Source organism: Cebus imitator, unplaced genomic scaffold, assembly GCF_001604975.1.
Source record: "Cebus imitator isolate Cc_AM_T3 unplaced genomic scaffold, Cebus_imitator-1.0 Scaffold40, whole genome shotgun sequence".
NCBI lineage: Eukaryota > Metazoa > Chordata > Mammalia > Primates > Cebidae > Cebus > Cebus imitator.
Window position 1 is genome coordinate 4,607,071 of NW_016107355.1, and position 11,026 is coordinate 4,618,096.

The following is an 11,026-nucleotide window of genomic DNA, read 5'->3' on the forward strand; positions in this document are numbered from 1 at the left end:
TGCCTCAGCCTCCTAAGTAGCTGGGATTAAAGGTATCCACTGCCCCGCCCAGCTAGTTTTTGTATTTTTGATAGAGACAAGGTTTCACCATGTTGATCAGGCTGGTCTCGATCTCGTGACCTCAAATGATCTGCCCGCCTTGGCCTCCCAAAGTTAAGAATGTCTGTTCAATGACATCATTACTGCATTCATCTGGAAGGTCTAGACGATGAATGCAAATAGGAAGATACACAAATACATTTTAGGAAACGGTCATTATTTTACTTGTGAGTGATAACATTATTGTAATAAGTAATACATACTCTATAGATACAAAATAGGTTAAACCATAAGGTAAAGACTACCACAATATCAAAAGCTCAAAATTCCAAACTGCATACACTCATGCTCAGCAAATAAAATAGAATTGTACTTGGTATAAAAGACAACATGATTTCATAAGCTATTTGAACAGGATGACAGCAAAAAAAATAAATAAATAAAAATAAAAAAAATAAAAAAGGAAGAGGCAAAATAAAAGAGAGAAAACAAAACTATAGGTGAAAAGACGACCTTACAATCAACTGTTAACCTGGAGCAAAACAAATAAAATGTTCGATTTGAGATCAGCAGATTCCTTAAAAATCCAATAAAGATCTTTAAAGGTTTTTCCTGAAAAGTGGGGTGTCTTTAGCAAAGGAAAGGAGAGAGAAATACAAGAAAGTCGCTGGAAAAGAAAAGTAGAGCAAGAGAGAGCGTGCAAGAATGGAGCAACAGAAGAAATCATTGCTAAATAGATATGAGGAAGGCAAACATTTCTCTATCTTTGAATAACATAGTAGAAATAATTATTTTTTCATAGAAATATATAACTTTATAGTATTACCATAGAGTACTTTAGTATAGTATTACTGTATTAGGAAGCCAAATTTATTGCATAGTGTCACATAATCACAAAATGTTTCTTTTTAATACTCATTAAAATCATTTCTTACAAATATTTCCTAACAGGTAAAATATTTGCATTTAGAAGAAATACATTTTTAGCATTTTGTGATAGTTTCAACAGTTTGCTACTGTAAATTATTTTAGTCTACATAATATATTCACATTTCAAAATACTTTTTTCCTTTTTGTCTTTCTGTCACTTTTTTCTTTTTCTGCTTTATTTAAAATTGATTTGTAACTAATATTTTGTTTTCTAGTATCAACTGAAAAGTTTGGTTATTCTAATTTTGAACATCACTAAAAAATGTTTATTTTACTCATAATTATGGTGATTGACTTTTGGGGCAGTTTATATCATCTTGTTTGAAAAACATGTCATATTGTTTATTTATGTTATCTTAGTAGTCAGAATTATTATCTGAAAAGCCTCTATCTCGTTAATAGAATATGTGTACTACTTAATGGAAAAAACGATACCCTGTTATTTGTCATCAATCCTTAGACGGGGAGGTTGTGTTTTATTTGATCTTGTTAGCACATTTGTTCTTGTTGCTCATTTTTATTTGTATTTTTTTTTAAACAGCCTACCTTAATTGAATTTGATTGACAAAAATATTTTGCTTTTATTTTTATTTTCAAAACCATAACAGGGACTACATGATTTAGAAATTTAAATTGCTGTAATCAAAGAAATAAAATGTTATAAATTGGAAAATAATAAAGCTTGAAAACAAGTAACAATTTGGAATAATATTGTAAAGCATATGCAGGCAAAAGATTTAGATGCTTAAAATAATTTTCAATAATGGTGAAACATGTAATAATTAAAGACTACCAAGTCTTGGTTAATTTCGATCATGAATCAATTTTATTTCAAATTTGCTAAAATTGAAGAGACATTATGTAAAAGCTAACTGAAAAAGCTCCCCTTTTGGCAGGTGTTTGTCTTGAAAGTAAAATGTGTTACATATCAATTTTTAGGCTGCATTAAGAACAAGACACATCTGATTAAAGGTCATTAGATTCCTTGCAATACTGGTTAAAGGTCTTTAAAGAATCTTAGTAAAATGCACTTTCTTTGAATGAATTTCCAAGAAGGTCTAGCACACTCATTAGAGTCCATCAGGAAATTGCTCAAGCATCATTTCTAGAATGCTAATGTTCCCAGAGGATCAGCTAACCGCATTAGACCACAAAGTTATATCCCATTTTTGAAGTCTCTCTTTTCATTTTCTTTTTAAAATAACTTTTGCTCTGTATGTTTAAGATATACAACATGGTATTATAAAACACATACGTATATATATATATATATAGTAAAAACTTTACCCTACTCAAGCAAATTAACATGTCCATCATCTCACATAGTTACCAATTATTTTGGTTTTGGTTTTGAGTCAAGAGCAGCTAAACCTACTCATTTAGCATAGATCTCAAATACAGTACAGTTTTATTCCCTCCAGTCCCTATGTTGTACCATTAGATCTCTAGGCTGTTCATCCTACATATCTGTTACTTTGTATCCTATGCCCCACATCTCATTTCCTTCTACCGCATCTCTTCTTTCCTGGTTACCACTGTTTGGTTTTCTACCTCTGGACAGATGCTCCTCAGCTTATGATGGAGTTATGCCTTAATAAACCCATCATGAATTGAAAAAATACTAAATTGAAAGTACATTTAATACTGTCAACCTCTCAAACATCGGGGTTCAGTTTAGCCTACTTTACATATGCTCAGAATGCTTATTTTAGTCTACAGCTGGGCAAAGTCATCCTTCATAAAGGCTATTTTATAATAAAATGTTGGATATCTCATGTAATTTATTGAATACTGTACACAGTAGAATACAGTACCTGATGTTTAGCCTCATGATCACAGGGCAAACTGGTAGTTGTGACTCACTGCTACTCGCCAGCGTTACTCCACTGCCCAGCCACAGCCCAGAGAGTCTTATTGTACTGTATACTGTTAGCTCAGAAAATATCAAAATACAAAATTTAAAATGAAATTTCTACTAAATATCTATCACATTTGCACCAATATAAAGTAAAAATATTGTGAGTCAAACCATCATAATCCAGAAACCGTCTGTGTATTTGACATTTTTTGTTTTGTATTCCTCCTATAAGAGAGATTATGCACTATTTCTCTTTTTGTGTCTGTCTTATTTCACTTAGCAGAATGTCCTCCAGGGTCATCCATGTTGTGACAAATGACAAGATCTCATTCTTTCTCAGGGCTGAATAATATCCCATTGTATACATGTACCAAGGTTTCTTCATCCATTAATCCATCGACTGCCACTTAGGTTGTTTTCATATCTTGGCTATTGTGAATAATTTTGAAATAAAGATAGGAGTGTAGATATCTTTAGGAGATAGTAATTTTATTTCCTTTGGCTATAAGCTCAGGAGAGGGATTGCCAGGTCATATGGTAAATCTAGTTTCTTTAGAAACCTTCATACTGTTTCGATGATGATTACATCAATTTGCATTCCCATCAATAGTGTACAAGAGTTCCCTTTCTCCACATCCTCTTATCAACATTTATCTTTTGACTTTTGGATAATAATTATTCTGGTGAGTATGAAATGGTATCGTTAGTGGAATTGATTTGTATATGCCTAATGATTAATAATGTTGAGCACCTTTTTATGTATCTGAAGTTCCTCTTTTAATACAGATAAGTTTGTTTTTGTAAAGAAAGGTATTTATGCATTTTGTGCTGGTGTCATGAACTGAACTTGAGTCAATCTATATTAACATTCCCGTATTTGTGCAAATTAAACTTATGTACCTATGCAACAATCCTACAAATTCTTCACATGTACCTCAAAACCTAAAATGCAATAAAATATATTTAAAAAAAGAACACACATTAAACCAAATTTGTTCATGAACTGATATTATTCTTTAAGCTTCTTGTTTTATTAGTGCAGATTATCCAGGCAAATTCACATCACTGTGAAAATGACTTCATTTCAGGAAAATTTGTATTTAAACTCGGGCTTTTCCAGCATATATATTGCTATATTTGTCATTTAAAAATATGAATAGATTCTATAGCATAGACAAAATTTCTTAATATAACACTTTTTTGTTGATGTTCAAAATAAATATTAAGGGTCATATGTAAATGTTAAACATACCAAAGACAGAAAAGTAACTTTATCTTCTGAAGATATTTTATAAAACTTCAGAAATGAATTTTGGACTCCTTCAGTTGTCTCAGTGTATATATATATATATATATACACACACACACACACACACACACACACACACACACATCAGCATATATTCATATATCAGCATATATATATGGTAGTGTTTACATTATGATTTAATTTACATTATGACATATACACATACATACTGAGACAATTGAAGATGGTATATATATACACACTTTAAGAACAAAACACTTGCAAATTTGAGGGAGAGGGCTTTATATACACATTTTCTTTCATACATAGAACAGGGACTTTAAAATACTTAATTAAATAAGGTTCATCTTTGACTATTATGCTTCAATGATCTTCAGTTTTACCCATATGATTTTATATGATTAGACCCTGGTGAAAAGGAGAGTTGATTTATATTGACCTTTGTGAGTAGTTGTATCTCCATAAAAACAAAATAACTATAAAATATCTGGCAACCATTCTGAGTAGTTTTGCAAACAAGGTCACCTATACATAGACATAAATAGAGGTATAAATAATATTTTCATTAGAATCAGTATAAACTCTAACAATGACACTATCTGCAAATTTGGTTTGATTTTTCACAAATCTGTTGCTGTTAGCATGTTAAAAACTTAACTCAATGACTTTTATCAAAGGACAACGGTGGTTTTTCTAAGCCTAACCCATTATAAAAGCAGAGTTGAGGCCGGGCATAGTGGCTCATGCCTGTAATTCCAGCACTTTGGGAGGCCGAGGTGGGTGGATCACAAGTCAGGAGTTCAAGATCAGCCTGGGCAACACCGGAAACCCCATCTCTACTAAAATACAAAAAGTTAGCTGGGTGTGGTGTGGGCACCTGTAATCCTAGCTACTGAGGAGGCTGAGGCAGAGGAATCACTTGAACCCAAGAGATAGAGGCTGCAGTGAACCAAGATTGCGCCACTGCACTTTAGCCTGGGTGACAGATGGAGGTTCTGTCAAAAAAAAAAAAAAGCGCAATAAGAAAATAAAATGTGAAAACCTATACTTCCTGATGTTTCTTCTAGAATGTCTGGTCTGTGACTTCGAATGTAGAGCAGCAACATTCAGGCTAGTGTTAAAGAAGAGCAAAAACATCAGATGATGACAAGACTGAATGGTTCAGTCAATATATTCTGTAAATAACAATATAAAAATGAAAAAGCATAGACACCTTTATTGGGAATGTAGTGCATAAGATGAGGACTTGCTGTAACTCTTTTGTAGACACTTAGAAGGTTTTACGGATAGTGCATGCATAGAGGGTCCTAAAATCCACTTGTAAAGTCAAATAAATGCACAGATATTAGAAAACTTAGCTTCTCTTTTTAATTCAAATAACATTTATAATGTGCTACCAGTCTTACCTATTCTGTTATATAGCCCTTTTATGGAAACAAACTAAAATATATTTTAATAGGCATACAGGTTAATTATACACTTTTATAAAGTCACTAAATAATAGTAGATACCACTTATAAAATTATAAATATAATTTGGAAAATATATTTCTTACAATGTCTGTTTCTCACATCTATTTGCCCCTTAATTTAAATGTTATGAAGAACTAATGCATTTGCATATAGATAAGAGCACAAGGATAACAACTGTTTTCCAGAAGACTAAGCATGTTTTTCAATGTTCACTTAATTGTTTTAAAAAAATTACCCATTGATTATGTCTGTATAGTATTAGCTCAAATGTCTGTAGTTAAATATGTATATTAGCACAGAATTAATGTACTATCATTCAAATACTTATGTTACAATATAATAGCATATAACTTTGATTTCTAAAAAACAATAGAACTCCATATTAAAAGTTTACTATGGAATTATGTCAAACATGTTTAATCAGGTAAAATATCCACAAGTCCATACTAATAACAATAAGTGACTAAATACATTGTTAAATGAAGAAGTTATATAATTGTGTAATTTTTTTAGCATACATGATTTTATTTTGTAGACAATTTATGCAGTAAACTGTCTCATCAGCAAACCTATCAAATGGAGAGTGAAATTTATATATTACTTATTTGTTGGAATTCCATTGCAACATTAGATTTCTTACTATTTTGAGATTGAGAGGTATTATAAAAATTGTTTTTTAAAAAGAAATGCAGATTTGTTTTACTCTTCAATATCAGTCACCTCTATTTCTGAAAGGTAATTTAAGTATTGTAATAAACAGCAGTAGTTATAAAACCAGATTACCTATATTTGATTTCTGCAACTGCCACTTGCTATCTGTGAGACCTTGGAAAAATTATTTAACTGCTCTGTGTCTCAGTTCCTTTACCTATAAAATGGGCACAGGTATTGATTGACCCACGACCTATGCAGCTTACGACCATTCGACTTTACAACCACAATCGCTAGCCACGACTGCTCCGCGTCTGGCAGCGCAAACGTTGCCCAGCTGGGCTCACGACAGTGCGGACCAGCTTCCGGCAGCACTACCATCTCCGCGTGCACCACTTCAACAGTTATCCCAGACTTGGTACAGCAATTTGTGTTTCGTGTCTTGGATATTTTTCATCAAACCCCTCCCAATAAACTTCTTATACATTTCGAAGCAATGGACCCAAACATCGAACAATTTGCAAGGATTGAACGGATGGCGCATGATGTGTTTCGTCCGTATCGTGAAATTTATGAAGAAAAAAAGAAACATACAATTCAGACAAAGCTCATCATGTTTATGAAAAAACCAACTCCGGTAACCCCAACTGCTGCCTCATATGACGACATCAACGACCTGCAGCCAAAGCACCAGCGGCCAATAAAATGTTTCCTACATGTTTATATATTTTGATATGTTTTGCAAGTGGGAAAATGTTTCCTATGGTATTTTTTACACCTGTATTTTGTATTTTTGTATGCACCTGTATTTTGTATGTTTTGCAAATATTAAACCAGTTGTACTGGTAATGCAGTGTTTTCCTTAAACCTGACGAATGTAAAAATAAGAAACAAAATGGTGTAGAGATGATACAAATGGCATAAAATGAACAAAGAAAATTATGATAAATAATAATGAAAGAAAATTATGATAAAATATGACTTAAAGGTTTTTATAACATCATTTCACAGTACTGTACATATAGCCTACTCAATTTACGACCAAATCGTGTTACGACCGGCCTGTCGGAACCAATCGTGGTCGTAAGTCGAGCACTAACTGTATAATAATAACAACCTCATAAGTTGTTGTGCAAACTAAATGAACAATCTTGGGAAATATTAGCCATCATCATCATTGTTAATTTCTTCACTATTAATAATTTATATATTATTAGCAATTTACAGTTAAATTATTTTGTTGTTAATCAATATACATAAAATTATTTTCTCAAAGTGGTATTTTTCTAAAAGTAGTGCATTTAATCCTTTCAATTAGTATAATATGCTGTCTTTTGTATTTTTATTGTAGTCATTTAGCTTCTCTTAGCTTTCAAGAACATTTTACTACACCTCTACATGTCAGTTAAGGCAGCCTGAGGGGCATTATTATTAACGGGTTTTTTTTCTTTTTTTTTTTTAATGTTGCTTATTGTAGTTTTAGGGAATTACACTTTTTCTAAAATTTTTTCTGACATAAGTACACTCTGACACTGAAAGGTTGTTTTCTAACTCTCAACTGCATGCTAAATACTGGCTCCTAGACTCTTAAGGGGTCAATAAAGTATCTATTTTAGCCGCAGCTTCATATTAAATTAAAGATGAATTTTTAACAATCTGCATATTTAGGTGAAATATTAGGGAATAGTTACTAAAATGTAAAAAATGGTATAAGTAATATATGTTCATGTCTTCATCATACTGCATTCCATAAGGTAGTAAAATATTTGTCTGTTTTTTCTTACAGAAGTTGATTCAAGTCAGTTGAGAGGCCAGTGTGTGGAGGAGGTCAGGCCACCATAGAAAGAATGATCCACTCTGGACGAGAGCTGCAGGCGATGAGTGAACAGCTAAGGAGACACTGGCAGGAACAAAAGTACAGAGTCTTCATTTAGCTTTCATTTACTTCTTAGTTTTCATCTTTCTGACCATCCACCGGCTTTTAAACCTCAGGATTTTGTTTTTTCTGCATTTCCCAAGCATTATTCAGAAACTGGACAGCAGCCCTTTTCACTGGTAACTTCTTGTTGGGAAGAGACAGGAACTTATTTACAGTAGTCCTGTTGGTTCCTGGCCCATCTAAAGAATGATGGATGAGGGCTTGTGCTGCTTGTTGCATTGAATCTCTTAGCGCTTGTCTTATAGCCGTAAGGCCAAGTAGCTTGTATTCTGGCTGACAGACTGTACTTTTTGTACTTTAACTTTCTTAGAGTCATTTCCTTTTTCACAGTCTTCATTTTTCTTTAGATATTAACTTCTTTCACCCTTCCTGGAGACTTCATGTTAGTCTGGGAAGCTGTCATTAGCTTCTCTAAAATAGTGTCTGGAAGGAGTTTTGTTTTCTTTTGTTTAATGAACAGCTTCTCGTCTGGCTTCCTTTTCTCCTTCAGGATCGTTTTATCCCTGCACATGATCTCCTTCACTTGCTGGTCTTCTTCTCTGGCTTCTGCTTGGGTGCTGGCCAAAGTTAGCTCTTCCAGGGCCTTGCTGTCAAGCTCATAGTCCCCTTCCTAGTCTTCCTCCAGCAACTTGGGGCCAGGCCCTGCTGGACTGCCAGAGCGACTGCCAGAGCAACAGCAGTGCTCCACCTCCTCCTCCTGGTCCTCCTCCACCATCACCTTCAAGGACACCAGGGCATTGGGTTGGAACTTCACCATGGCCCATGCAGCACTGGAACAAGATTGTATAATTTCTGTGTAATTCTATGGTTTTGCATAATTGTCTAGGCACTTATTTTTATGTTTATCATGTTGTAGTGTGAGAGTATGGTTGGAATAACCTCATGTTTTCTTTCTTTCTTTTTTTTTCAATTTTCCCAGGATTGCTTTCTGCTCAATTGTGTAGTCAATTTTAAAGTGCATGTCATGTGCAGATAAGAATAATGTATACTCTGTTGTATTGAGGTGGAGAGTTCTGTAGCTGTCTATTAGGTATATTTGGTCACATGTTGAGTTCAGACCCCAAATATATTTATTAATTTTCGGCCTCAATAATCTGTCTAATACTGTCAGCGAGGTGTCAAAGTCTCCTACTATTATTGTGTGGTTATCTAAATCTCTTTGTAGGTCTCTAAGAACTTGCTTTATGAATCTGGTTGCTCCTGTGTTTGGTTTGTATATATTTAGGATTAGTTAGGTCTTTTCATTGATATGAGCCCCTTACCATTATGAAATGCCCTTATTTGTCTTTTCTCATCTTTCTTGGTTTAAAGTCTATTTGTCTGTAACTAGAATTGCAAATTTTTTCTGTCTTCTTATTTCTATATTCTTGGTAGATTTTTCTCCATTCTTTTACTTAGGACCTATGGGTATCATTGCATGGGAGAGGGCTCCCTTGAAGACAGCATACCATTGGGTTTTGCTTCTTCATCCAGCTTGCTGCTCTGTGCCTTTTAATTGGGGCATTTAGCCTATTTACAAAGTTAGCATTGATTCAATTAATACTATTGTGAAGATTTGATCCTGTTATAATGGTGTTAACTGGTTATTATGCAGACTTATTTGTGTGGCTGCTTTACAGAGTCAATGATCCATGCCTTTAAGTGTGTTTTTGTCATGGCCACTATGCGTCTTTCCTTTCTGTATTTAGCACTCCCTTCAGGATCTCTCCTAAGGCAACTCTGGTGGTAAAAAAATTCCCTTAGCATTTGGTTGTTTGTAAAGGTTCTTATTTCTTCTTCACTTATGAAGTTTAGTTTGCTTAGATATGAAATTCATAATTGGAAATTCTTTTCCTTCAGAATGGTGAATATAAGCCCCCAGTCTCTTCTGGCCTGTAAGATATCCGCTGAAAAATCTGCTGTTGGTCTGGTAGCATTACCTTTGTATGTGACTTGCCTCTTCTATCTAGGTGCCTTTAACGTTTTTCTTTATTTGACTTTGGAGAATCGGATTACTATGTATCTTGTTGATGAAATTTTTGTGTAGCATTTTGCAAGGGTCCTCTGTATTTCCTGAATTTGAATGTTGACCTCTCTAGGGAGGCTGGGGAAATTTTTATAAATGATATATTGAAATAAGTTTTTCAAGTTGCTTAGTTTCTCTCTCTTTCTTTCAGGGACAACAATGAGTCATACATTTGATCTCTTTGTATAATTCCACACTTCTTGGAGGTTTTGTGTTTTCTTCTCTATTTTTTTTCTTTATTTTGTCTTTACTGAGTGATTTTGAATAGTCAGTGTTCGAGCTCTGAGATTCTTTCCTCAGCTTGGTTGATTGTGCTGGTAATACTTTTGATTGCATTCTGAAATTATTGGAGTCAGTTTTGCAGCTCTATGAGATATTTCTTTTTTTCTTAAAATGTCCATTTTGTCCTTCATATCCTGTATTGTTTTGTTGTATTCCTTCAAATCTTTGAATTAGATTTCAGCATTCTATTGAATCTCAATAATTTTCATTCCTATTCATATTCTGAATTTTATTTCTGTTATTTCAGCCATCTCAGTCTTATTAAGAACCATTACTGGGGAGCTAGTATAGTCCTTGGGAGGCTAGGAGACACTCTGGCTTTTTGAGCTGCCAAAGTTCGTGTGCCAATGCTTTCTCATATTTGTAGGCTAATACCCCTTCAATCTTTGAAGATGATGTCTACTGGATAGATTTTATTTTTTGTTGTTGTTGCTTTTATCTTCTTTGATGTTCTTGGGGTTTGAATCACTGAATGAGGTAGATTTAGCTGACTGGCTTTATTTCTGGAAGATTTTAGGAGGTCAAGGCTCAGCTCCGGATTCCTGTGCTGTGTGCTCTAAATCTGGGTTGGGAGGTGCTG

At 33.8% G+C, this 11,026-nt stretch overlaps 1 pseudogene; it reads right to left on the reverse strand.

Annotated features, from left to right (window-relative positions):
- Positions 1–8,161: 8,161 nt before the first annotated feature.
- LOC108302353 lies at positions 8,162–8,916 on the reverse strand (annotated as a pseudogene).
- Positions 8,917–11,026: the final 2,110 nt, after the last annotated feature.